The sequence below is a fragment of the Pinus tabuliformis genome, chromosome 8 (assembly GCF_031772625.1).
Source record: "Pinus tabuliformis cultivar Carrire ecotype Pingquan chromosome 8, CPIR1, whole genome shotgun sequence".
Taxonomy (NCBI): Eukaryota; Viridiplantae; Streptophyta; class Pinopsida; order Pinales; family Pinaceae; genus Pinus; species Pinus tabuliformis.
In genome coordinates this window covers 1964655752-1964683404 of record NC_142294.1, presented here as the reverse complement: position 1 = coordinate 1964683404, position 27653 = coordinate 1964655752, and the positions used below count along the sequence as shown (strand labels likewise).

The 27653-nt window shown below is 38.0% G+C and overlaps 1 pseudogene; it reads left to right on the top strand.

Annotated features, from left to right (window-relative positions):
- Window positions 1–27040, top strand: part of LOC149244322 (uncharacterized) — an 81626-nt pseudogene extending 54586 nt beyond the window's left edge.
- Window positions 27041–27653: the final 613 nt, after the last annotated feature.

Below are 27653 nucleotides of genomic sequence, written 5' to 3'. Positions count from 1 at the left end.
AGGCGGAGTAGCAGAGATGGGACTTCATCCAAGGGAGAGGATGAGGAAAAATTTGTATTCACTGGAAAGGAAAAAAAGGGAAAAGGAAAGAAATCCCAATGCAAACCAGAATCGAGTCAAGCGGGCAAGAAGAAATGTTTGTTAAAGATTAAATCCTTCCACTATCATGAATTCGGGTACTATGCCACAAAGTGTCCACACAAGAAGACAAGAAAAAATACCTCAAGAGGAGAAGCAAGTGAAGTTTTGGCTTTCATAGTTCGAGATTGACTTTTCCCTCATTGCATGCATGGCTAACACAGTGATGGGGAGCGTGTGGTACATGGACTTAGGTGAATCGTTCCACATGACAGGGTGTAGAAACTTTTTCAACGACATGGAGGAGGAATATTTGTAGATGCACATCAATATGGGGGACGATGGAAGGTATAACGTGATTGAGATTGGTACAGTCACCTTTCAGAGGGAGTTCGTATCCCCCCTCATGCTCAAGGATTTTCTGTTCCTTTCGGGCCTAAAGAAAAATCTCATCTCTATTGCAGTTTTGGAAGATTGTGGTTATGATGTGATCTTTAGCAAAGGAAAGGAATTCCTGAGACACATAGCCACGAGATAGGTGAAGAATATAGGGGTTTGTGTGAAGAACCTGTACAAGATAGATGTGGAGGATTGTGTTGCATTGAGCACAAAAGAAGAGAAGATGCAGAGTCACTTGTCCATGAAATTTGGCATAGAAGACGTGTCCATTTTCATCATGGCGCTTTGGATATCATGCAATGGATAACCACAAGCCTCCCGAAAGGAGAACTGGAGAAGAAGGATGTATGGAAAGGATGTAATTTGTGGAAGTACATAAAATCCACATTCCATTATCGGGACAACAAAGCATATGTAGTCTTGGAAAGGATCCACTCTAATGTTTGTGGACCTTTCTCGACACCCTCCACTTCCAAGCACAAATATTTTGTCATTTCACTAGTAGAAAATGAGAAATTAGTGACTAGGTGACTAAAAACGTTAGTCACCACAACTTTTCCAAGTTAAATACTACCAAAAATGAGAAATCTTAAGTGACCCAACTAAAAATGACTAACATAAATGACTAATTTAGTCCCAAGTTAAAATATATGAATAACTAATAAGTAATACAACTAAAAATGACTAATGTGAATGACTAATTTAGTCTAGTAATAAAAAAAATGACTATCTAACAAGTACTACAATAATATGAATCAATCATTTATGTTAGTCATTTTAATTGGTTCACTTCAACAATCTAAACTTACAAGTGATAGTGGATTCCAAGGTTATTATAGATTGGCCTTGTATTGTCATGGAGAGGGTTACTTTTATTTTTTCATTCTATCCATATATTTCTACTAACATCTTTTGCCCTCTCTCTATTTTTGGAGGCACAAAAGTTTTCTTAGCCTAGCTCCTTAAGGTAAAGTTTACATGTTCCAATGTTTGATCCTAAACAAAAAAGAGTGAGCTAACTACTTATTTTCAAACATGACCAATTCCTCTAACTTTTTTTAGACTAAAAGGGATTACATCTGAAGAGAAAGGGTCTTGGATCTCAATTTAACTTTAAAATTAAGCTAATGGGTTTGTGATCCAAGTGTGTAGAGAAGATGGTATAAAAATACATTTTCCCCTTATCATTCATGACTGAAGATTAGACCAAAAAGTAATCCAAACATTTTACTTAAAAACCCCATGATTTGTTCTATTGATCTTAATGTTTATAAAGTCCAATGATGACATAATAACTTTTATTCATTTTTCATGTTCATCTCTCAAATAATTCTTTTTTTGTTTTTCATATTTTTATTAATAAAATTTAGGGAACTTTAGCAAAACTATGGCGCCAATGCAGTTGTTGAAATTGAAATAGATTTCGTTGTAATAATAAAACTAGTAGAAATGATTTGTTTTTCATATTTTTTTTAACAAAATTTAGGGAACTTTAACGAAACTGAAACTATGGCGCCAACACAGTTGTTGAAATTGAAATAGATTTCGTTGTAACAAGAAAAGTAGTGTAAATGATTTAGATATTGAATGTAATTTCTTTTTTTTTCTCTGAAGCAAGAGTCGAACCTTCTATTTCATTAATCGGTAAATAAAATACATAAAATATAACATTCCACGAGGAGCTATAGACCAAGGAAAAAACCAATCTCAAACTGCCAACGAGCCAAAGGCAAAAGCCCCAACCCCTACAAACAAAACCTCAAACTCTCAAAAGAAAAACAATGCTAAAGTCGGCTAATGAGAATAAATAATCGGACCCGAAGAGGAAAAAATGTACCAATCTATAAGGATTTCATGTCCCAATGACTCATGAACCCTCGACCCTGTAGAACGTGCAAAAAACGACAATTCTCGCCAAGAATAAAATGCATCAACGATTCCCACCGTCATCCTAACTTGCATTTTTAATTTCAACCGTCAAACTTCCTCTCTCGATCCAACGGCAGTGGCCAATTTTGTAGTACTTCGAAGCACGATGCTTACCCACATGGACCCACCAACATCCTCGATCGTTCCTGACCGTAGATCCGCCTTGCTTAATCTGACGGTAAAGGATCATATCGCACGGGTCCACAGCACCGAACAATAGCGCGCGATGAGGGTGTTATTCTATCTGACCCCTAGGCCACGTGTAGCTCGCTGAATGGAATCACTCCCATTTTGGAAAAACCACTTCCCGCTTGCAAGGCCTGCGATCACCGATAAACCACCCCAAACGCGGTATTGCGTCCAATGAAGGAAAACTGGGGGTTTTGAGGCCGCCAAGAGATCCCGGATTCAGGCCCCTCGCAGCATCTCCTCTACCTGAGCCAATGAAAGATGTAACTCCCGCCATCCTGCCGACCATCCAAAAAATAGAGTCTCCCGAGCTGCTTCCCCCTGGAGCCTATGTGAATATACTTACCAGGGTTGCGAAGGCCGACAATGGCCTGCAACCCACTGAAGACCAGACTGTGAAAAAACCGCTAATCATAAAGAAACTGAGTCATCTGAACCCCGCCTCCATGGCTCTGTTCCGAAACACCATACTATCTTCATCTGCCTAGTCGTAACAATTCACCTTTAATTTGTTCTGAGGCAACTCTTGCCAACCCATCGCAACCCTATTTTTTGTACAGATCACTCCTTGATTGGCCAGAATATTTGCCAATTTATTAGCCATTCTTCGCACATGTTTAAAACTTATTGTTCGAAGGCACTGGAGGTGAAGCTGAATTCGTTGAAAGACCTGGATCAGCCTCCAGTTTCTTGAGGCTTTTTCCGATATCGTACCCCGGCTAATTCTCTTGACCAAGTTAATGATTAACTCAGAATCAGCTTCAACAATCACATTTTGGCAGTTATCCTGTTCTAGGAAATCTAAACATTGCTCCATAGCCATCAATTTTGCCATATTGTTGGTGGATCTTCCTAAATGGCAATAGAAGATGAATAAAATACTTTCGTTCTCATCCCTTAACACCCCTCCATAACCAACAGTGCCCGGGTTGCCTTTTGAAGCTCCATCAATGTTTTATTTCAAAAAACCCTTAGGGGGAGGATGCCAAAAATCCTGCTCAGAATCCATTGTTATTATCTTCCTATCCAGGCCCTGAGGAATGAGTCCCTACAAACCCAGTTGATTGATAATCCTCAATTCTTCTGCTGAAGGAGGGTTCTTAGGGAGATTTCACACTATAGTACCAACCGTCTCCTTAAGCTGTTTTATGATCTACTCATAAAGGCGTTGGGAGGGCTTCTTTTCATTCTTGAAGATTCTATTGTTCCTTTCTTTCCAGACATTCCATATGATGAAGCTTGGCATAAGAGCCCATGCTAAGCCAAGAAATTCATAATCTGAAAATTTTCTTCTCCAGTTGTTTAGGGTGTTGATAATACTCCCTTTGTCCCTATCTGTCTGTTGGAAAATGGTAGCAAAAGAATCCCACAACCTGGAGGTAAAAATGCAATTGTTGAGAAGGTGCTACATTGTTTCTTCTTGGGCTTCACAGAGCTGGCATCTGGAAGGCCCCAAGACACCCCTCTTCCGAATATTATCCCAGGTCAAAATTTTCTTATGTTGAACCAGCCACATGAAGAGTTTAATCTTCATCCAACCTTGATGCCTCCATAGGTCTTTCCAAATCCTATCCGGAACATGGGAATCCAATTCAAGGAGTATGATTTTTGCCTCCATAAGATTAAGGTACCATCAATATTGTTGCCCCATCTTAGTTGGTCATGCCCCCCTGACACTAAAATCTTCCTTTGTTCTAACATTTTTATAAGTGCCTCTGCTTTAGCTTTTAGGGGGTTGTCATCCCTATAATCAAAGTTCCTCCAGGTTCTCCATTTTCCTATACTGTTGGTTTGGTCCCAAAAATCTTTTACCTTAGATAACCCTTTAGTATCTGTCTCTTTCTTGAGGTCCCCCAAGTCCTCTTTTAACAGTATAGGTTCTTGTTGTTTCCATTTATCCTCCCAGAATAAAGTTGAGTCTCCCTCTCTGATTTCCCAGAAGCTGTTTTTTTATACTAAGCCCCTGTTCTCCTAGGCCTTATTCCAAATGTGTGAGCCCTTTATATTTCCATACATCCTTATGTGATCATTATTTTGCCAAGTGCTGGCATATTTTTCTTTCCAAATTATAGCCCATTGAGCCTTTGGGTCTTTTACCCAACACCACCATAATTTTGCCCCTAAAACCTTGCTTAGAGTCTCTGGATCATCCAATCCAAGACCCCCATGGTTTTTAGGTTTGTAGATTTTTTCCCAGACTACCAAGGCCCATTTCTTACTTTCTTCCCCCTTGCCCCAAAGAAAGTCTCTTTGTATGGTTTTGAATTGTTGCAGGACTCCTTTTGGTGCTGGGAGAGCTGATAGCATGAAGACTGGGATTGATTAAAGGACAACCTTTGTAAGCACCAACCTACCAGCCAAGTTTAAAGATCTAATAGTCCATTTCCTAATTTTATCTTGCATCTTATTAATCACCAGCTCCTAGATGCTCTTGTGTAAAGGTTTAGCAGTTAGAGGAACTCCCAAATATTTTGAAGGGAGGACATCCCTTTGAAAGTCTAGAATTCTGGAGATATTCCTTTGAATAGCAATATTTGTAAAAGAAAAAAAGCTTAGATTTGGAGAGATTAACATCCATACCTGTAGCCATGGAAAAATCATTCAGGATTTGTTTATATGCAAGAGCTTCCTTGACTATGGGGATTCCCTGTAGCATGGTATCATCAACAAATTGTTGATGAGTCAAGGCCTGTCCATTCTCAGAAAGTTGGAGGCCCTTAATCTTACTAACTTCTTTTGTGTGCTTGATAGACCGACCAAGTCCTTCCATCACGAGGATGAAAAGAAAGGGAGAGAGCGGGTCTCCCTGCCTGAGACCTCTTGAAGGAATAAAGTCTCGAAGGGAGAACCATTAACCAATATAGAGAAGCTGGAAGAGGTTACCATGGCCATGACCCATCTAACCCAATTATGATCAAACCCAAAAGCAATAAGAACTTTCCTGATATAGATCCAATTCAACTTATCATAAGCTTTGGCAAGGTCCAATTGCATGATCATCCCAGCCTTCCTGTTGCTAGTTAATGAGTGCACCACCTCATGCACTTGGATGATGTTATCTAGAATTTGTCTACCTTCCACATAACCAGATTGTTCTATAGAGATTAGTGTAGGAAGAAGAGGTTTGAGTCTATTGGCCACAACCTTGGAAATTATCTTGTATACCACATTGCACAAAGCTATGGGTCTAAACCTGTCTGGAGTTTGAGCATTGTCCTGTTTAGGGATCAGGGATATGAAGGAGGTATTGAGCACCTTCAAAATAGTTCTATTCCTTCTGGAATCTTCCACTACATTCAGAATATCATGTTTAACAATATTCCAGCAAGCTTTAAAGAAATCCACATTGAAACCATCAGGGCCAGGCACTTTGCCATTCTGCATTTCTTTGAGGACCTCACTAACCTCCTCTTCAGTCACTGGCCTATTAAGGTTGAAATTATCCTCTCTAGACACCAGCCTAGGTATGTGTCTTGTTAATTCCCTGATGGAGTGCTCTCTATCTGCAATGGTTTCCTTTGTTATACCTCGAAAGTGCTGGACTAACACAACTTCTATATCTTCATGGGTATTAAGAAGATTCCCTCCCTCATCCTTGATCAAAGAGATCCTATTGTAAGCTCTGTTCGCCATGGTGGATCTATGGAAAAATCTAGTGTTTTGCTCTCCTTCTTTTAGCCATTGAACTCTAGATTTTTGTCTCCAAAATATTTCCTCTTGTTTACATAAATTCTCCCAGTCTTGCTGATGTTTGGTGACTTGATCACTTTTGACTTTATCAAAGCCATCCGTGATAAGGGCTTGGTTGAGTTCCTACATTTTGTCTTCAACAGATTTATTTTCCTCAAAAATATTGCCAAATTCATTCTTGTTCCGTTCTTTGAGCTTGAGCTTGATATGCTTTAGTCTTTTGTGTAGAAGGAACATTCTTGTACCCTGAATATGCAAATCTTCTGCCCACCAATTTGCAATGTTTCTAATGAAATCTGGGTGGGTAAGCCACATATTCTCAAATCTAAAAGGTCTATTCCTGGGGGTACCAATACCCTGAACCTCCAGTTGAACCGGCCAGTGATCTGATCCTCCAAAGGGAGAACTCTCGCTATCATTTCCTTGTCAATGAGCATTAGGTCCTCTGAGATTAAAAATCTGTCCAACTTTGAGGCTACTTGAGACTCTCCTCCTCTTTTATTGTTCCAGGTAAAGAGACCATGACTCGTCTCAGTGTCAACTAGCTTCATAATATCTATAAAAGATTGAAACGCTAAAGAGTCTTTGCTTAGAGTTCTGGTTCCTCCTTTTTTCTTCGAAAGTGATTTGATCATGTTGAAGTCCCCCCCCCATGATCCATGGTATTCCTGCATGTCTATCTCTGAGGTCCACAAGAGAATCTAGAAACCTGTGTTTATCATCCATTCTTTGAGGTCCATAAACATTCGTGACCAGATAGGTCTCCCTATGTCCCACAGGCTGAATAACCACTGATAAATAATTCCTCGATGCCTCAGCATCTATTATGTCAATCTTTTGGGGGTTCCAAAGAGTGAGTATGCCTCTTGTTGTATTCTCTTCTTTGACTTCTAGAAAATCAAATCGATTGAGCCATTTGCTATGTATTTCTTTTATTCTTTGAATGAAACATTTAGTTTCCTGGATAAAGATAATATCTGGTGCTGCTTGTTTCATTCTATTACTAAGTAATCTTTGTTTACTTTTGCTACCTAGACCCCTGATATTCCAAGATGTGAACTTCATCATTAAAGATTTGTAAAGGAGTAGCTGGTTAGGTCTTTCATCTTACTTGAATCAATCATTAGCTTTCCACATTCCATCAATAGCTTGTTCTGCTTTTTCCTGCCTCTTTTCTTTCCTGGGTTTCTAGGTGCTAATCCTGGTGTGGTTTTCATAGTTTTCACACCTTCATTACCCTGCCTTTCATTGCTTCTTTGCCTCTCCAGCCCTTTAGCCTGAGTTTTCCATATGAACAGCTGCTGAACTCTATTGCACTCTTCTTGAGGTAACAAATCTACCCCTCCCATAGTTCCTTGTTCAAGAACCCTTCCAGATCTAGGTGTTCTCTATTAAGAATCTCCTGTAGTTCGTGGTCCTCCATTTCCATCTCACTCTGGGTCATTTCCTGGTCCATTTCCAGTTCTGCATCACTCATCATGGGCTCTTTCTGTTTATTAATACCCTGTGTTTGTTCATGTTCATCTTCTTTTTCCTTCTCCACTGGACTTCCTCCCATTGTCTAATATACTTTTTCTATCTCTTCTTCCTCTTCAAGTACTTGGAACCTGTTCTGATTGACCTGTTGTCCTTCTGTTTGATGTGGTTTTGGCCCCCTTTTTCCCCCTTTTCCTCTGTGTACTACTTTGTGAAAGCTTTCATTAACTTTCATAGTGTTAGCTTTACTCTTATTCTCTACTTTACTGAGAGGGCAATCTCTAAAAAGGTGTCCATGCTCATGGCATCTGCTGCATCTGAAAGGAATATGTTCATAATCTACTATTTGCACCCATTCTTCATCAAAAGCTTCCAAGATTACCTCATTCGGTAAAGCTATAGAGAGATCCATCTCCACACATAGTCTTGCAAAGGAAGTATATTTTCCCCTTCTAGTAGCCTCAGAAGCTTTAACAAAACACCCTAATTTATTTCATATGGTAGATAATGATTCCATTTTCCAATAATCAAGAGGTAGAGAGTAGATTCTTACCCAAACCGGGACCGAAGTGAATGTCTCATGCTCCGGGACAAAATTCATAATCCATGCCGCATATAGAGGCCTATTGTTGCATAGAAGTAGGGCCCTCCTTCAAACACTCTATCTTTATCTTCAATATTTGTAAATACCATAGTGAAGAATCCCTATGACCCAAGATGTAGGTCTATGCTTCCTTTAGGTTTCCAGTGGTTTTTAATCTATGTCTGTAAAGCTTTTTTAGTGGGCCATAATCCCATGAATTTGCAAATGATTGCATATGTTCGCATGTGTTCCCTATGCGCCTGCAGCGCAGGATCATTTAAAACCACTCTAGGTGTGATCACAGCTTTGGGTTTGCATGGTCCCTTTTGTGCTTTATCTTTTGTTCCCTGTTCCTTGTCTTCTTCCTCATTTTCTTGTGTGCTATTGTTCTCTGTTGATTTGATACAATCCTTCTCCCCTTCAATGTTCCTTTTCCCTTCTTCTGAGGGACCTCTAACATTTTCTAATGTTTATTGCCTTTGCTGGCCACAGCCTGCTTTTGCGCCCTTCCATGGAGATCGACACCTGTTGAAGTCTGTAACCCTAGCTGTTCGCCCACTCCGATTTCACCCCCAATCCTAAAAACCTCCAACAATAGAACATATTCAATATTGAATGTAATTTCACAAGCTTGAACTTTTAGAATTGAGAGGACGATATTCCAATTGAGCCCTTCATCATAGAGCTCGACTCAATATATATTATAGTTGTTAGGTATTACTAGTTGTTGAGGCTTGGATTATGTGGATATATTACAAGTTTATACTCACTTTTGTTGGAGGTTAGCAACGAGCCTAGTGAGTAGATACTGTGAGAGGATTGAAACAAGGCGGTTCAGGGGTGTTTTAGTCTGCATCTAATAGATTTATGTCAATTAACTAATATTCTCTATTGAGGTTTGGTAGTAGTGGGAGGATAAAAAGCATCGGAGGGTGGGAAAGAGGAAGATGGTAGGGAACAAGTGATTACAGCATTGGAACCATACTTTGGGCAAGGAGGAGAAATGGGTCATGGTGTTCCGGAATAATTATGGGTAAGAACGAATTCTCTGTGTCCCATATGATGTCTCCTTGATTTGGAACTCCTGTCAAACTTCTTGGTCATGAACGAATTCTCTGTGTCTCATATGATGTCTCCTCGATCTAGAACTCCTCTCAAAATTCTTGGTCATGAAGATGTCAGCGTGTTAGTTTTCAGTTTCCCTTCACCTCTTATTTATTTGTTTTATGATATGAAGCCCTGTAATGGGCTTCTAGTTGCATGCTAATAGGATATAGCACAATAGAGCTTACACTTGATTTTTCTGGAGGAAATGCCAAATAAGACAATGTTGGATTAATTCCCTATCTATTGCCAATGGAATAATCTAAATCTTTAATGAAGAAATATGCATTGGTAAATATTGCCATGCTTGCATATTTTTCTTTCATTGTTGTTTCTGTGCTCAACTTGCTTTGACATCACTTACACGTTCTCAAGTTTAAAACAAAGGAAATGGAGAGAAAAAAGACGAGTCGTAGAATACTCTTTTCTTTTGCCTCCAATTCAATCTGTGCGCAATAGCCAAAAATAATAAAAAGATCTAGGATTGTCTAAGTGTCGAGTAGAATTCAAAGACATCAATTTATATTTGATTTTCTGTCATGATGTGTTTTTTTGGTTTCGTTTTAAATTATTATTTTCTATGCCAGTGAAGCCAAGGTCTCAACTAAAAATCAATTCTTATTAGACATCCACATTTTCATAGGAGAGGTACACGTTTTCATGGCAATTTCATGTGTCACATACACGCTTTCATATCAATTTTGTGTGTTAGTGGATGCCTTGTATTTAGTTCTCTTCAACAATTAAGTAATTCATTATCTCAACAGCCAAATTTTGTATAGCGATAAATTGCAAATAATATCGAGTTAATAGGTCAATGCATTTAGTTTGTATGTCCATCTAGATCAATGGATTATCATTTTCAGATGACCTTGTGTTGCTCTGATGTATGAATGAAAGGAATCTTCTTTCCCTTGAATATCCAGTGAAAGAAAATTGTAACCCAGGGAAATTATACAACCTTCAAAAAAGCAACTCAAACAAGGAAATAAAACAAAGGACCAAAGAATTGCCATTATTTCCAGTTTTGGTGCAATGGAGTACACCATCACTTCAAAGTTCAATCAACCAAAAAAGGTTTACATGGATCTCCTACAATAAATGACATCATAGATGTTATGGACATTACCTGCATAAATCATGTGCATCTCATTCCAATGTAGATCTCAATAAAATATACATTAAAATATAATATTTAAAAGTATCTATAATTTTGTTTGGTCTATTATTATAATATTTTGGGAATTGTTTCATTTTTTATTGTGTTTTTTTTGGGGAATTATTTGGTTTTTCCACTGCATACCATATTTCCTTCTGCAAAAACAAGTAGCTGGTTAGTTTGTCATCAAGATTTGCTTATAATGCCTTGCAATTATTCTACCACTACAAACGGAAGTAGAAATTTTAAGAGATTGCCCAAACTTTATCAATGGCTACCAATCAATAAGAAACTAATGTGCCAAAATTAAAACCGCTTTTTCTTTAAACTATATGGATAGAAAGTGAAATGTACCAATATAAGTTCACGTAGAAATTCAAACCCATAGGTTAACATCACAACATAGTGTTGACAAAATCACGTTTTCTTACACATGAAATAGAACTTGAAAATGGTTAACTGTCATATCATGCTGCAAGCTTAGAGAAGTGCTTGCATGGCTGCCATTACCGAAGCGTGTGCAAATATCCTCTCGGGAAAAACTCCATAACTAAAAATGAAAACTTGTTTGTTTCAACGTGTGAATATAATGTTGGGATAAAGTGATGATCTAATGACTGTAGGATTTCTCTTTCAATTTGAGCCCTTAGAAACTTTTTCTGACTTGCTGAAGAGGCTTTTTCTATAACCTTCGCTGCAAAATAACACCTTGTATCACTCAACTCTATAAGATACACACTGCCTGTGTCGCCACAAACTAACCTTTTCAACTATCTGAACTGGGTCAGTGGTAAAATTCCATCTCACTAATTATGAATTTCTAGTATGGCTTCCCATCTTCGATCATTTTCTTTGTGAGGCTTATTGACACCATCAGTGATATTACTCCAAGTGATTTCATCATTGTCCACAGTAATATTACTACCTCTTCTTACACTACTTTTTGCACTGTCAACAGAATCTTCCCTTGCACTAGCTTTAAAACTTTCCCTATTTTTTTCTGCACTAGATTTCTCATCCCCAATTATTGCCTTGCTTATGTTTGCACTAGTGCTATTCTTGACACTACTTTTTCTTGTAGAAATTGCACTACCATCAATACTGCTCTGATGACTAAGGCTACCACTTCCAGGTAAAGAAGAATCCCATATGCAATCCTTCGCTTGTTCAGATATCCATTTTCTCTGTTGTGTATGCCCAACGTCTTATGAGTTTGATGGTTTGCATTTTGTGTGCTGAAAAATTCCTTGCACTTGTTATGATGTGCTTGCAGCTGTTGATAAGAAAGTGCTAAATGGAAAGGTATCACCTAGTGATCCTCCTTCAAAATCCTTACCCTCTCCACTCTCCCAAGTTGATAGATTACCAACTTGCAATTTCTGAGCACAGTTTGTTCCTTTTGGTAGCTTTCGAATGGTTGCCTCTAATGTTGGAAATGTAACTGGCACATTGCCTGTTTGTTTTGAATTTTCTGTTTCTTCTCCTTATGATAAATTTATGGAAGAGGCTACTTTTGTTCAATGTGAAGTAATTTACCCTTTTAAAACTTGTTTCAATGTGATTGTTTCAAATGTACCTACTTCATATGCTTCCAAAGGTCAGCTTCACTCAATGCTTGTTTCAATGTCGATACTTCTGATGCAAGATATACATGAGATGAAGTTTATCCTCTTAATGCTTGCTTCAAGGTTGGTATCTTTGATGTGTGAATTCCATATGCTTGAGAAGAAAACTCTCCTCTTAATGCAAGTTTGACAGTGGGTGTGTCTAATGTTCTTAATTCTGATCGTTGTTTTGAAACAGATGTTGTTATCGCCCGAGAAAGCTTAGTCATGTATAGACATAAAATGTTATATATAGACATAAAATGCGACATCACATCTTTGTCGTGTTCAAGTTGGTGGCTTATGCCTCTTTTTCGTGGAGATGTATATTTGGTGTTCAAGTTGAAGACTTATGCCTCTTTGTCATGAAGTGGAGTCAAATTGGCAACTGATCTAGGTGTTTTTTTTGTTAGAGGTGGACAATGCAAACTTACAAGATTAATGAATATATATTCAATGTTAATGTGGCAGATGCTTTCATGTTGAAACATTTTGTTTCCCATAGCTGAAATTTTTAATTCAATGGAAATGGTTGTTGAGAGTGGTAGTTATGCACAATAGTTTTATTTTATTGTTTTGAGAATGCGTTCAAATATGTTTAATTGCAAGTATTTATTAGTATTTCTATATAAATTAAATAGTTAATAAATGCTAATACACATCAATCTATGATAAGCATTAAAACACTTACTCATCAATATATCTCATATTGTCTAGATTAAAAAGGTCATGAAAGTTAACTAAATTATAACTTTATTTTAAATTATTACTATTATTAATTATAAAAAAAATAATATATGAGCTAAACAATATCCTTGACCATGGAGACTCACCTCACTTTACAAAAAGTCTTAATTTGTAAATAGTTTTTAATACAATATCATGGGTCAATACCATGACTTATCAATACTACATACACAGTATGATGTGTTGATATAAAATTTTATTTAATTAATTAATTTGAGATGAATTCATTAAAAAAGCATATCTAATGATAAATCTTAACCTTTGATCTGTGATTAATATTTCGACAAATTTTATGGAAGTTGAATCTGTATCATCAACCTAATAATTATTCATAATTAAATTAATATTTGGAAGACCTATTCTGAAATAGACATGGCTATCGACAATTATGTGGAATGGATTGGCATCAGCAAAAGAAAATCCCTTGATCAATCATAAGATTTAATACCAAAAATGTACAATCAAACCTAGGATTTGATACCAAAATATGGTTTGATATACATTACTTATTAGTGATGTATAATATGTTATAATTTAACTTTATATATATATATATATATATATATATTATAATAAATAACCCCCTCTAATTATCGGAAAATTATGATCAGCCCTCTCTTAGCCAAGTTATATGGTAGTATTTTGGAAAAGAAGTTAAGCATATGGCTTGAAAGTGAAGGTAAGCGGGCTAAAGGCCAAGCAGGTTTCAGAAGGCATCACTCAACAACAGACCACTTTGTTATGCTTTGTGGACTTTAGAAATGCTTTCAATACAGTTCCTAGATACAACCTTTGGAATAGATTAGAAGAGCTAAAGGTTCCTCTCGAGTTGAGAGCTACCGCTATAAGGTTATACAAGAATGTAATTGCCAAGCTAAAGAGCAATGAGGGGTGTTCGAAAGATATTAAGTGTAACATCGGAGTTAAACAAGGTTGCCCCCTCTCCCCTACCCTATTTGGAATTTACATCGATAAGCTTGAAGGCTATTTAGAGGAAGCAGGATGTGATGGCATGATCTTAGCTAGGATAGTCGTCATCCTTCTTCTCTATGCTGAAGATATTGTTCTTTTGGCAAGGTGCCCATCTGATCTTGATAAGCAACTCAGGCTACTTAAGGATTTTTGCTCTACCATGGGTATGACTGTTAACACTGACAAAACAAAAGTTATGATTATCAAATCCAAGAAGGACACTTACGCTAATTTTATGTATGACAATAATAACTTGGAGGAAGTGTATTCTTACAGGTACCTAGGAATTGATATTCATCAAGCTCAACTGGAACCATAGCATTGAGAAAAGGATTAATGGGGGGTGGAAAGCTTATTTTGGTCTTGAAAATAATTGTAAAACAACAACCCTCGTAATGTGGGATAAAAAGAAGTTCCTCTTTGAAACTTTAGTCACTCCTGTTATCTTATATGGCTGTGAGGCTTGGGGTTGCAGCATCTCCAGAGAATCATGGAGAAAGATTGAGCAAATCCAGAAGCATTTTATAACTTATAACCTAAAAATTAAAAGTAATACACCCTATCTTATTCTCCTTATAGAAGCAGGTCTTTCCCCTATTGAGAGCCTAGCTATGATTAGGTTTCTGCTGTCCAAGCACAAACTCAATAACATAGACGATCATAGACTTCCTAAGCTAGCTTTAAATTCCAGCCAAAACCATCTAAGGCTCAATCGGGGATGGCATAAAGACACAAGGGCCTGGTTAAACTATTGGGAGATCAACGAGAATGATGCATTTCAAAACATAAATAAAATTAAAGATATTGTTACTTCTAAGTTCAAAGAAAAAATGTGGTGTGAGAAAGATTTAGCGGCTAAAAGAAAATTAAGTTATTATAAGAAGGTCATCAACCCCACCCTAGAAGATCAAAAGTATCTCTCTATTTTAACTAGCTCAAAGAAGAAAATTAATATAGCAAAGATTAGAACGAATTCTCATGAGCTCCATAGTGAAACAGGTCATTGGGCAGTTCCTAAAACGCCATGGATGGAAAGGATCTGCCATATATGTGAGAATAGGAACATTGAGGATGAGAACCACTTCCTCTTCGAGTGCCCCGCGTACAACCACATTAGATCTCAGTTTCACAATCTTTGTTACAATACTAACCTTCCTAGCCTTTTACAATGTCAAAATTATAGTGAGCCACTGAGCTTGAGAGGCTTCTCTCCAAGCTTTTTGAGCATAGGAATAAAATCTTAAATCAAAATAAATAATTTGTTTCTTTAGGTCCGATAGGCCAATGTTTGGTCTTAGCAGACATTAACCATCATCATCATCAGAAACTTTCCCCACACTTTATTGTATATATTTTATATATATAATTACTTAAAATAATTTTTTTTAATATTTTAAATTATATATAAAAGAACGTAAGGAGAAAATAATTGAATGTTCACCCATTAACAAAAACAAGGGTATTTTTCACTGTTTTTAAATATATTTATTTTAAAATTATTAAAAAAATAAAGTTTAATTTCAAATTACTGTTTTCTTATTTTTCAAAAAAATTTATAAACTATAATGTGTTTAATGAATCAGATTATTTATTTGTATGTTTTGATGATAAGCCATAGTAATTGGTTCCAAACGCATCGATCTCAATAAACTTATGTGATTTATCTGGAAAAAATTTCAAAGAAATCATGTTGTCTTGATGATCAACCACATTCAGTGGTTCCAAACGTGTCTATCTCAATAAACTTATGTGATTTATCCGAAAAAAAAAAAAAAAAAAAAAACAAAACAAAACAAAACAAAACAAAACAAAAACAAAACAAAACAAAACAAAACAAAAAAAACAAAAAAAAACAAATAATAAAATATATATATAATAAATATATATATTTTAAATAAAAGTAAAATCATATTTAATTAGTAAATTTTTATTTTAAAAATTATTTTATTTAATCACAAATAAGTCAACACTTCAGAGAACTCAATTTACATATAAAGATATAAAATCCATTCACCACAAAACCTATAAACACTAAACAATTTTATTTTATTTAATTACACCTAAGGTGTTCCTCTACAGAGTTGGCTGGGAAAACACTGTTCATCCCAGCCAATCCTAGTTCTCCTTTTTTGTCGTCCTCCATCCTGTCAAAATTTGACACGTGGAAATATTCGTCTGTCTATCGGCAAATCTCCCAAATTGTTCCAAGATCGATCAGAATGTGTATGTTGCACGACAACGACGAAAGTATATGTTCCTTCCTCCCTAAGTGTATGTTCCTTCCTCCCTGTCGTGGATGCAATCTCGCCGAAATTGTTTGTTCCTTGATTGAATTTGAATTATGTTGAAGATGGCAAAGTTGCGTCTATTCCTTCCTCCCCGGAGTCGCTGCAATCTCATCAAAATCAATTTTCCTTTTGGTCCCAAATCAAATTAGTTTTGTTCCTACTGTTGGGTAGTAGTTGAAACATTGGAGCTACGGTTCAGAAATTATAACAAAAATAACTACAAAACTCTTAAACTAATATCACAAACACCTAAGAGATATGGAGATCTTTAATTATTCAAACACCTAAGAGATATGGAGATCTTTAATTATTCAGTAATATGAGAGAAAACATGATAGGAATGAAGCGATGAATCCAAACCATTAAATTTTATTCGTTAAACTTATAAATAAGCTTTAGCTATATTCAAGAAATGAAAAGGTTCATATAATTATGATAAACTATTTATAGCTATGAATTGCTACAATGTTATTCACCCTATGATTTAGATGCCAGTGGTGGATGGTACACGATTTTAGTCATAGGGGAAAGAAATGGAGACAAACATTCCCATAGAATCGTCATTGGGAAGCATCAGATGAAATTACAGACACTCAATAATATATTCTATTAATGTTGAATGAGGAAATTACACACATATTTATACAATCAATAGTCTTAAGATAAGAATGTTATCTTAGACGTACAATAGTGTGGTTGAGAGATTCTCTCAACCACACACTAAACTAGGAGAAACTATATTCTAGCTTATTCCTATTATGTAGGAACAAACTCCTCAAATAGAAAATTACAACCATAGACAAGTAGGAATTAATTATTTCCAACTCCCCCCCTTAATGACTACTTGTCATGATAGTCAAATCCACCACCATCAGGCGAATTGCATGTACAAAACCTCCAAAAACACAATCTGTCGCCCTCGGACAGATCCACAACTTCTCTGATCCCGTGGATCCCCTTGAAGGTGAATTGGCGCGATCCTGAACGAAAAACCCGCGCCCATTGGCGCGATTAATGGCCTAACAGACGCGCCAGTTGGCCTTCCTGGCGCTGCTGTCAGCATGAAAAACGTGCCAATCCCCTTCTACTCAGGAAAAATCATCTGAGTCCGAGCTAGGTGTTCTGCAGTCCACCTGCTCAATTGAGCACAAAGCTCTCGTGTACACACAGCCACAAAGGCAAGCAGAGAAAGATTCACTCATCTTGTCAAACAACGCATTGACATCCACGATTCCAGCCATAAAGGCACCTCAAGCCACATAGGCGATTCAGCCACAAAGGCAAGCTGGCCACAAAGGCACTTCAGTCACAAAGACTATATAGATGGTTTCTGGCTCACCACCAACCATCACTTTACAGTGAAAAAATATGGTTTCTGGCTGACCATAAACCATTACAAAGTGGTTTTAAGATCACCACGAACTTTCAGATGCCTTTAAAAATCTTACATCTGATTCCACATTTTGGAGTTTCTGGGTACATACAATAACTATTACAATAACATGCTAGGGAGTCTATTCCACAAGCCACACTAACTCAAACAAACATCTAGTTTTTTGTCCACCATAAATGTTGTCACTGCTGCTTTGCCTCATCTGTTCATTGTTCACATCTTGGGAATCCTTGTCAAATAACTTCTTGGAACTCCATGCTTAACCTGTCATTCATTAGAGTCGTGAATTCTAACAAAATAACTTTACCTAAATTGAGTTAGCTAGGCTCAATAAGGCATAATAATTTTATCCATAATTCCAAGAAATAAAAAATAACTTTCATGTTAACCAAAAGGAAGTTCTTGCTCTTCAAATCACCAGCCCTTGAACGACACCAGATTCTTGTGCCGCAGCTGCCCAACGGCCGCGAGCTTGGCCTCAAAGGTCTTCTCCAGGCTGTTGTGCTCGCCGTTCTCGGAAAGACATTTCACGATAATTCCAATACTCTTCCAAGTTTGTACAAATATCAACATGCTAATTCAAGGAACCTGATTGAAATTCTTTACAGTAAATATAATCAATCCAATTAACAAATAAATGTTCTAGAAAATCCTAAAGAAGTTTCCATCAAAATTTTGGGATTAGTTACAGGTATCCTTCTTTCCAGCCACCCAGATCATCCTCCTCTTTGTTGCAAGGGCCGCCAAGCTCTTCTTCTGTCTTGGGAATGAAGTCGATAATCAAGAGGCCTCTCCGGTCACAGTTCTAATCTGGGATGGACACACAATAACTTCTTTCAACAGTCACAAATGCACAGAACGAAGATCCAACACTGTGGATTTTCCTCTACAGCTTCCACCAAATCGAGCTCACTGGTAATGACTATAAATTCTTTCAGCAAATGGCATGAAATGGAGAACAATAGACGAAAAACATCAGGCTTACAACCTTGATTACTGCTCTTCTCACAACGTCGAAGCCAAAACGCAAAATATGCATAAATGGAGTTCTTTCTCCACAGCGTAAGCCTCCACTATACGGACCAGTCAGCATCTCTAGCGCAGACTTCCTCATGTGATGACTCTAACAATGGCTAATCAGACGCTGCTATCAGGACAAACAACGGCTGTAACACAGTCCACAGTTCCAACAGCTCAACGCACAAGTAGTGCACAGCACGCCACAATCATCGTCAACCGATCCAGTTCACAAAGCCCAATCACAGGCTCACACAACACAATCTTGCCTTTGATGACCTTGAGATCCAATGAACCCTCCATGCACAAAGCAGATGATGATTTGTTACCGTTCTGCCCTCTGGAGCAACATCCCCACCATACATAAGAAGCACTAGACATCACGTGTTCAAGCCCTTTCCACTGTACAACGACACGCCACTAATGACCACCCCAGTGGACATCGGCAGGGAATTCACGATCGAGAGTGTCGGCCCCCACTGTGGTGATCCAAGGGGCAACGTTTGACACCGTCGGAGCACTCGGGCCATCGTTTCCCACTGACGGAGAAATGAACACCCCCCGCTTCACCACCTCGAAGGTGCCAATCGCAAAGCCATCTCGTTTGAAGGTCACCAGGTAGGCAAAGAGCACAGTAAAGATAGGTGTAGTAGCTACCACATCCTGGTTTAAAAGAAACCGACAGAAATTGCAGGGAAATATTCCCACCGACAACTGACATCGAAAAAATCACACTCAAAGCCGCAATTTTCAAAATCTGAGACTGTGATCAAATCGTCTGCATCGGCGCCTATTTTAACCACGCGATTCCAACGTAGCTCAGTAGAGCACACGCAGTTATGTGACACCTTGTAAGAAATATGGGATATTTGAAACCGTAGTTGCTCAGAAGGTACTTATTCAACAGTAAAACCCCGATGTTCGAAATACCATGACGATATCAATCCGAAGGTAAAAAGCCTCCCCTTCATGGCCGGAAGCTTGGATCCCATTGTGATTCACTTGTTCCCGGGCCTTTTGCAAATATTCTCAAAAATTGTCGGTAATGGCTCAGTGAAAAAACTGAAATGTCAGTCAATGATGTGTTTCTGGACTGAATTTCGTAGTTTAAAAGTTGAAACCCCTGCGAGGAACGCATGAAGTCGCAGATCTCGGATCCTAGGACTCGATCTCCCAACTTCCTGCAGTTCCCATGCCTCCTGGCACTTGAAATCATCACGCAAACAACAACACACACTGGACGATCTCCACCTCCACGCAATCTGACTCACACACTGCTGCACCTCCACACAAATCTGGCTATCATCGACCTCACCACGCCTTACCACTAGCTCGTTGTGGCCTCCACACCAAAAATTCACAGCAAATCCACGATCTACGCTACACGCTCGACAGTCAACGAGCTTGGAATTGACTGGCAACCAGAACCTGTTTGACACGCAACAATGGATCCTCGCTTGATTCTAAATTCTCCCCCTTTTTTTCTCTGCGAGCGCTCATCTCAACGGTGATCAAACACACAGCAGCATACAACCTTTGAGCGTGTATTTGACCTCGAAACCCTGATGATATATCAGATTCTAGTGCAGGTGACCTCGCCCCTGACAAACGATGCAATCTGTTATAGCGACATGCGGAGAATAGCAGACCCGGCCCTGAGCGAGTAGAGAAACACCAAATCTTGAGTCTCTTGACGATGGAAAAACTAAGAACTAATCTTTTATTTCCTCAGCCCAGGATGGGCCAAGCCCAGGAGGGGCCAGGCCCTCACAGGCTCTGATACCAAGATGAAATTACAGACACTCAATAATATATTCTATTAATGTTGAATGAGGAAAGTACACACATATTTATACAATCAATAGTCTTAAGATAAGAATGTTATCTTAGACGTACAGTAGTGTGGTTGAGAGATTCTCTCAACCACACACTAAACTAGGAGAAACTATATTCTAGCTTATTCCTATTATGTAGGAAAAAACTCCTCAAATAGAAAATTACAACCATACACAAGTAGGAATTAATTATTTCCAACTGCATCATCATGATTGGATTCATGGAGGGTTTTCAGACTCAATCGTTCCCTTCATTGGGGAAGTTGTTTTCAAGTACTTCATCCGTGGTGGAATTGTTGTCTCTGGTCATGGACAAGGATTTGGAACAAAGGATGAGAAGGGTGAGGCTATGCCCCTTGCGGCATATGGGATTGCTACTCTTTTTTTTCGGCCTTCTAAATGCAGATCCTGATGATTGATTATATGAAAAGGACTTTAAAAAGCTAGAGAATCATGTCTTATCCCCTTTGGTAGAGACATTGGCTCCTATAGCATCTTTAGCTATATATGGATGTTAGTTTGACAACGAATTAGTAACTTTAGGTAAAATGTAACTAGACAGTTTTATACCGAATAATTAGTTATGTAATGACAGTTGATGATATAAAAACTATCAAATGCCCATGAAATGTAATACGGAGAATCATTGTTAAATAACAAATTCCAATCAAAATTCAGTTTCGTGTCTTCTCCTATTTTTCTCCCATTCTACCAACAAGTGGTATCATAGCACCGAGAGCCGAGAAGTTGGTGCGGAGAGCCTGGGCTTTGAAGAAAAGCGGCTGTGCATTGAAGAAAAGGCATGGTGGCTGTCGAACGGTTGGAGCAGTTGTCCCTTTCCATGCGTGAACCTCTGTGCGTTGCGTGACAAGGAGGAGCTGTCGATTGGGACTGTCGTATGGTTGGAGCAGTTGAGACTGCGTGAAGCGTCTGCGTGAGGCGTTTTTCTTTGTTGCATGAAGGAGCCGAAGTTGCTGCCTCCATGAAAGAGCCTATCCCTGCGTCCCTGCGTGAAGTGCCAGATTGCTGCCCGGAGTGAGAACCTGCAGTGCGAGTTGAATGATTGATCTACATGAGTCGTTTTTTCTTTGATACGTGAAGGAGCCGAAGTTGTTGTTAAAATCCGGATATTTTTTAATTTAAAGAATTTTTTGTTTAAAGGGGTGAATGTGAGAAAGTCAGGAAAAAATAAGACAATTTTTTTTTAAAGGAAAGGAGAAAAGAAGTTTTTTTTAAAAATGGTTTTCTTTGAATTTAAAAAAACAGATGTTTTTCCCTGGAAAAATTATTCAGCAATTAAAAAAAAAAAAATGAAGTAGGGAGAGTTAAAACTTGGAAATCCTTTGTTGGCATTGGAAATTTTTTTTTGGAAGAAGAAAATCGAAATTTTTTTTAAAAACCCTAGACTGAAGATTGAAAGTCTTAGAAAATGGCCAAGATGTCGAACACAAAATTTGAGGTGGAGAAATTCACCAGAAAGAGCAATTTTGCTCTTTGGAAGCTGAAGGTTAAGGATCTGCTTGTGCAACAAGGGTTGCACAAGGCATTTGATGGGGCAACTAAGAAACCTGCAACCATGACTACTTCAAACTGGGAGGACTTAGATGCCCGAGCTCTCAGTACCATCCGGTTATGCCTAGCAGATGAAGTTCTCTTCAACATTGTTGAAGAGACTACGGCGTCAGGATTATGGGAAAAACTTGAAAATCTCTATATGACAAAATCATTAACCAACAGAATTTATCTAAAAAGACAGTTATACAGTCTTCGAATGAAAGAAGGTTCAAACGTTGTAGAACATATGAATCTTTTTAATACACTAATATGTCAATTAACAGATATGGAAGTCAAAATACAGGAAGAAGATAAAGCCATAACCTTGCTGTGTTCTCTGCCTGAATCGTGGGATCACTTCGTAACTTCAATCAGCTTCAGCTCTGCTAATTCTTTGAAGTTTGAATCAGTCGTGGGAGCTCTCCTGCTTGAAGAAGTACGAAGGAAATCCAGCACTGAAACAGCTGCATCAGAAGCCATGGTCGCTTGACGACGCTCAAAGGAAAGAGGAGAAAAACCAAGGGGGTCTTCCAGATCGAAATCGAAGGGAAAAAAGTGTAAGGCAAAATGTTGGAACTGCGGTAAAGTTGGACACTTGAAGAAGGACTGTTGGAAATGAAAGGAATCCGAAAACCCGAAGAACGAAGCGAATCAGGTCGATTAAGGTATGATAGACAAAGTTTTATCTGCTGAAGAATTATGTATGATAGATGAAACTTCACCTAAATGTAATGTCTCTCAGGGTTTTGATAGCTGGCTATTAGACTCTAGTGCTTCGCATCACATGTGCCCACATAGAAATTTGTTTACCTCGTATGAAAATGTAAACGGTAGTTCTGTGTTTATGGGTAAAAATGTGTCATGTCAGACTGTTGGGATGGGAGATATCAGGATTAAGATGTATGATAACACAGTTAGGACATTAACTAGTGTTAGACATGTACCTGATTTGAAGAAAAATTTAATCTCTTTGGGAGTGTTGGATTCAGATGGTTATAAGTTTACAGGTCAGGATGGCGTCTTGAAAGTCTTTAAAGGAGCCCTTGTGGTTATGAAGGCAGAAAAGGTCGGAAATCTTTATAGGTTAAAAGGAAGTACTCAGATCAGTGAAGCAGCAGTTGCGTCAGAAAAGGAAGAAGCAGGTACGCGTCTGTGGCATCAGCGATTGGGTCATATGAGCGAGAAAGGTCTTCATATACTGATGAAATGTAAATATCTTCCCGGTCTGAAATCCTTGAATTTAGATTTCTGTAAACATTGTGTGTATGGAAAACAGTGTAAACAGAGATTTAAAGTTGGAAATCATAATAGTAAAGATGTTTTAGACTACATTCATTCTGATCTGTGGGGGCCTTCCCCTATTGTGTCATATGGAGGTGCATTGTATTTTTTAACATTGATTGATGATTACTCTTGTAAAGTTTGGGTCTATATGCTAAAAAGGAAAGTTGATGTATTAAATGTCTTTAAACAATTTAAAGTAATGGTAGAGAAAAGAACAGGCAAATCTATTAAATGTCTAAGAACTGACAATGGTGGTGAGTTCACTTCTGTTGAATTTGAACAATATTGTAAGGATGAGCGCATTGTGAGACACAAAACTGTTGTTTATACTCCTCAGCAAAATGGTGTTGCTGAGCGTATGAATCGAACTCTTGTGGAAAGAGCCAGAAGCATGATCAGCAATGCTAACTTGCAAAAGGAGTTGTGGGCAGAAGCAATATCTACTGCTTGTTATTTAGTTAACAGGTCACCTTCAGTAGCAATTGATTGTAAAATTCCTAAAGAAGTTTGGACAGGTTAGTCTTGTGACTATTCACATTTGAGGATATTTGGCTGCGATGCTTATTCTCTTATTATGAAAAAACAGCGTTCAAAATTAGATCCAAAGTCGAAATTTTATGTCTTTGTTGGGTATGACTATGCAGTGAAAGGATATAGGTTGTGGGATCCTACATTGCGGAAGATAGTCATTAGTAGAGATGTAACATTTGATGAATCCTCTTTGTTAAAATCAAATGTTGAAAGAATTGAACAGGAACAAGTATTGCCGAGTCAACGAGTTCAGTTGGAGGCTAGACTTTTCGGTGACAGTCGAAAGGAAGGAGAGACTTCTGGAGAAAAAGGTGTTGAAGACACAAAGGAAGTCGCTGAAGCTTCTGAACCAGTGCAAGTTTCTGAACCAGTTCAGCAACCAGTCGCTCTGAGAAGGTCTACAAGGGAAAGGAAAACTCCCAAAAGGCATGAATATTCTGCTTCATCTTTTTCTTTGGTTACTGAAGATGGGGAACCTTCTTGTTATCAGGAAGTAGTAGATGATACAGATAGCGAGAAATGGAAAATGGCTATGGAAGAAGAAATGGACTCCTTAGCCAACAACAATACTTGGGATCTTGTAGAGCTTCCTGAAGGGAGAAGTGTTGTTGGATGTAAATGGGTCTTCAAGATGAAACGGAAAGTTGATGGTAGTATTGAAAGGTATAAGGCGCGACTGGTAGCAAAAGGGTATTCTCAGGTTGAAGGTATAGACTTTCATGAGATTTTTTCTCCAGTTGTAAAACTTGTTTCTATACGTACTGTGTTGGCACTAATTGCGTTGCTTAATCTTGAGTTAGAATAGTTAGATGTTAAAACAACTTTTCTACATGGTGATTTGAACGAAGAGATATATATGGAACAACCAGAAGATTTTGTACGAGGTCACAGCAGAAGATTAGTTTGCAAGCTCAGGAAATCATTGTATGGTCTGAGGTAGTCTCCCAGACAATGGTACAAGAAGTTTGATTCCTTCATGGTGAGCCAGAACTTTATAAGAAGTGAGTATGACCATTGTGTGTACTTCAAAAGTTTCAATGGCATATTCATTATCTTAGCTTTGTATGTTGATGATATGCTTATTGCAAGCAAAAGCATGGAAGAGATCAACAGGTTAAAGGCTCAACTCTCTAGGACGTTTGATATGAAGGATCTTGGAGCAGCAAAACATATCTTGGGCTTGGAGATACACAGAGACAGGAAAAATGGTAAGCTTTGGTTGTCACAGTAGAAGTATGTGGAGAAGGTACTTGAAAAGTTCTCTATGAATAATGTGAAACCTGTTAATGTTCCTTTAGCTTCCCTTTTAAGCTTTCTTCGGTTTTGAGTCCTAGAGCTAATGAATAAAAGCAGTATATGTCTCACGCACCATATGCAAACGTTGTAGGCAACTTAATGTATGCGATGTTATCTACAAGACCTGACATTTCACATGCAGTTGGAGTTGTCAGCAGGTTCATGCCAAATCCAGGTAAAGAACATTGGCAAGCAGTGAAATGGGTGCTTCGATATCTAGGAGGCACAAGTGACCATTGCATCGTCTTTAATGGTAGTGAAGGATCAGTCTGCGGATATGTAGATGCTGACTATGCAGGTGATTTGGACAAAAGAAGACCTACTACAGGTTATGTCTTTACTGTTGCAAGTGGAGAAATTAGTTGGATGTCAAATCTTCAAGAAACAGTTGCGTTGTCCACTACCGAAGCTGAATATATAGCTGCGTCAGATGCCAGTAAAGAAGCAATCTTGTTAGAGGGTCTGCTCGATGAGATTGGAAGGACGCAAGAGAAAGTGAATGTACTTTGTGACAGTCAAAGCGCTATTCACTTGGCTACAAATCCTGCTTATCACAGCAGAACCAAGCACATTGATGTAAGGTATCATTTTTTGAGACATGTGATCGATGGCGGAAAAGTAGCTCTTCAAAAAGTCCATACACGAGAGAATTGTGCAGACGTGTTCACAAAGCCAGTTACAATAGAGAAGCTACGGTGGTGTTTAGCTTCTCTTGGCTTGCAGAAAAGATGATGAATGGGCATGGGCAAGAACTTAGGAAAATTGTTGTCAAGATGGAGTTTGTTAGTTTGACAACGAATTAGTAACTTTAGGTAAAATGTAACTAGACAGTTTTATACCGAATAATTAGTTATGTAACGACAGTTGATGATATAAAAACTATCAAATGCCCATGAAATGTAATGCGGAGAATCATTGTTAAATAACAAATTCCAATCAAAATTCAGTTTCGTGTCTTGGTCATTCTGTTGTGGTTTCTTTGTTGTTTCTTCTCCTATTTTTCTCCCATTCTACCAACAATGGAGAGTCAGGTTCTATATCAAACACCAAAGGCAGCCCATTCTCACTAGGATTGGAAGTCTGAAAGCTATGGGTTTCATCTCAAGGACCTTCCTTTATTTTTTAACTCCAATGAATGGAACTTGGATATGTCGGTTGTTATTGTTGGGCATTCTAAGATATTGTATTTTTCAATCTATATACCATCAGTTGTGGAGTGCCCTCTACAGTTTAAACTTCTTAATGGGAAAATTTCTCTAACTAATGGATTTACATCTCCTGGATGGGGTGGCATCATTGTCCTGAACCCTTCAAGTTGTCTGAGCAGTATTAGAATCAGAGCCCAAAAGGCATACATTTTCAGAAGAGGAGTTTGAATTAGTAATGCAAGTTGTTGTGGGACAAATACGTACACTTCTAGGCCTTCCAATGACTACTCTGCATGATATTAATATGCATATATCAACTGTTTTAGCCAGTGAGACATGTTTCTCAAAATGGGAGCTGGATGTGCTACTTTGTCGTCGTGTAGTCGTTGATGTGGCATCTTTCTCCTTGACTTTGTCATCTCTTTCTCGTTTGGTCCAATCTCTCCCTAGCATGGCTATCATGGATGAAATTGGAGACCAGGTACATTGATCAGTTGAAGCTACAAGTATGGCAAGAAGCAACTCCTTTGTTTGGCATGTATTCTGCTGCTGCGGAATATGCTCGGAGATAAAGGGCTTGGGCTGAGCAGGAGTTTTTCCAGCCATCCATTATGTCTCTTCTCTATTTCCCTACTGAGCACCACTTTTCTATCTACACTCCCTTCTTCGTTCTCATTTTGCTACACACATTCCTAGCTGCAGTGAAGGAGGTCACTCGCTATCGACGAGAACAAAAGTAGTTCTTGAAATCATCAAGTGCATGATGCATATTTCATTATTTACAAATAATATAATGTATACGACTATTCATACCTGCAGCCAAAGAATGGGTTTTAAATTCATTATATCACTTGTACATGGGACAAAAAATTGTAAAGAGCTAATCCATAGAATGGGAGGGGAGAAGAATTCCCGATGAAGGAGTGTTGTCGTCTCCAATAACGTTCTTTTACAATATATTTAGTTTCAGTTTTAAGGGTTCCATTTAAAAGGAAAAAAAAACTATATATAACATGTTCATAATCTTTTAATGAGCTCAGAGTCTTACACAAGCTTACATCACAAAAATGCTATGATAATGAATATCTAAAACTGCATACAAATTTCCAATGCTAACACAAAACCATAAAACAATATAGGCATTTTCTATCACAAAATGATTTCTATTATGATTGATTCATAATAAAAGTTGCTAAATAAATTTCTATTATGATTGAATTATAGTAAAAGCTGCTTAATAAATGCAGAGATGAACATAAAAAAGTGTTATAGAAAACAAATAATAAAAAAAGACAAGTCCTACCATAAGCATGCAAATGGTAAATCCTTTGATATGACTCTTAGATCTTCGGTAAATAGCATGGCAAGAAACCCACT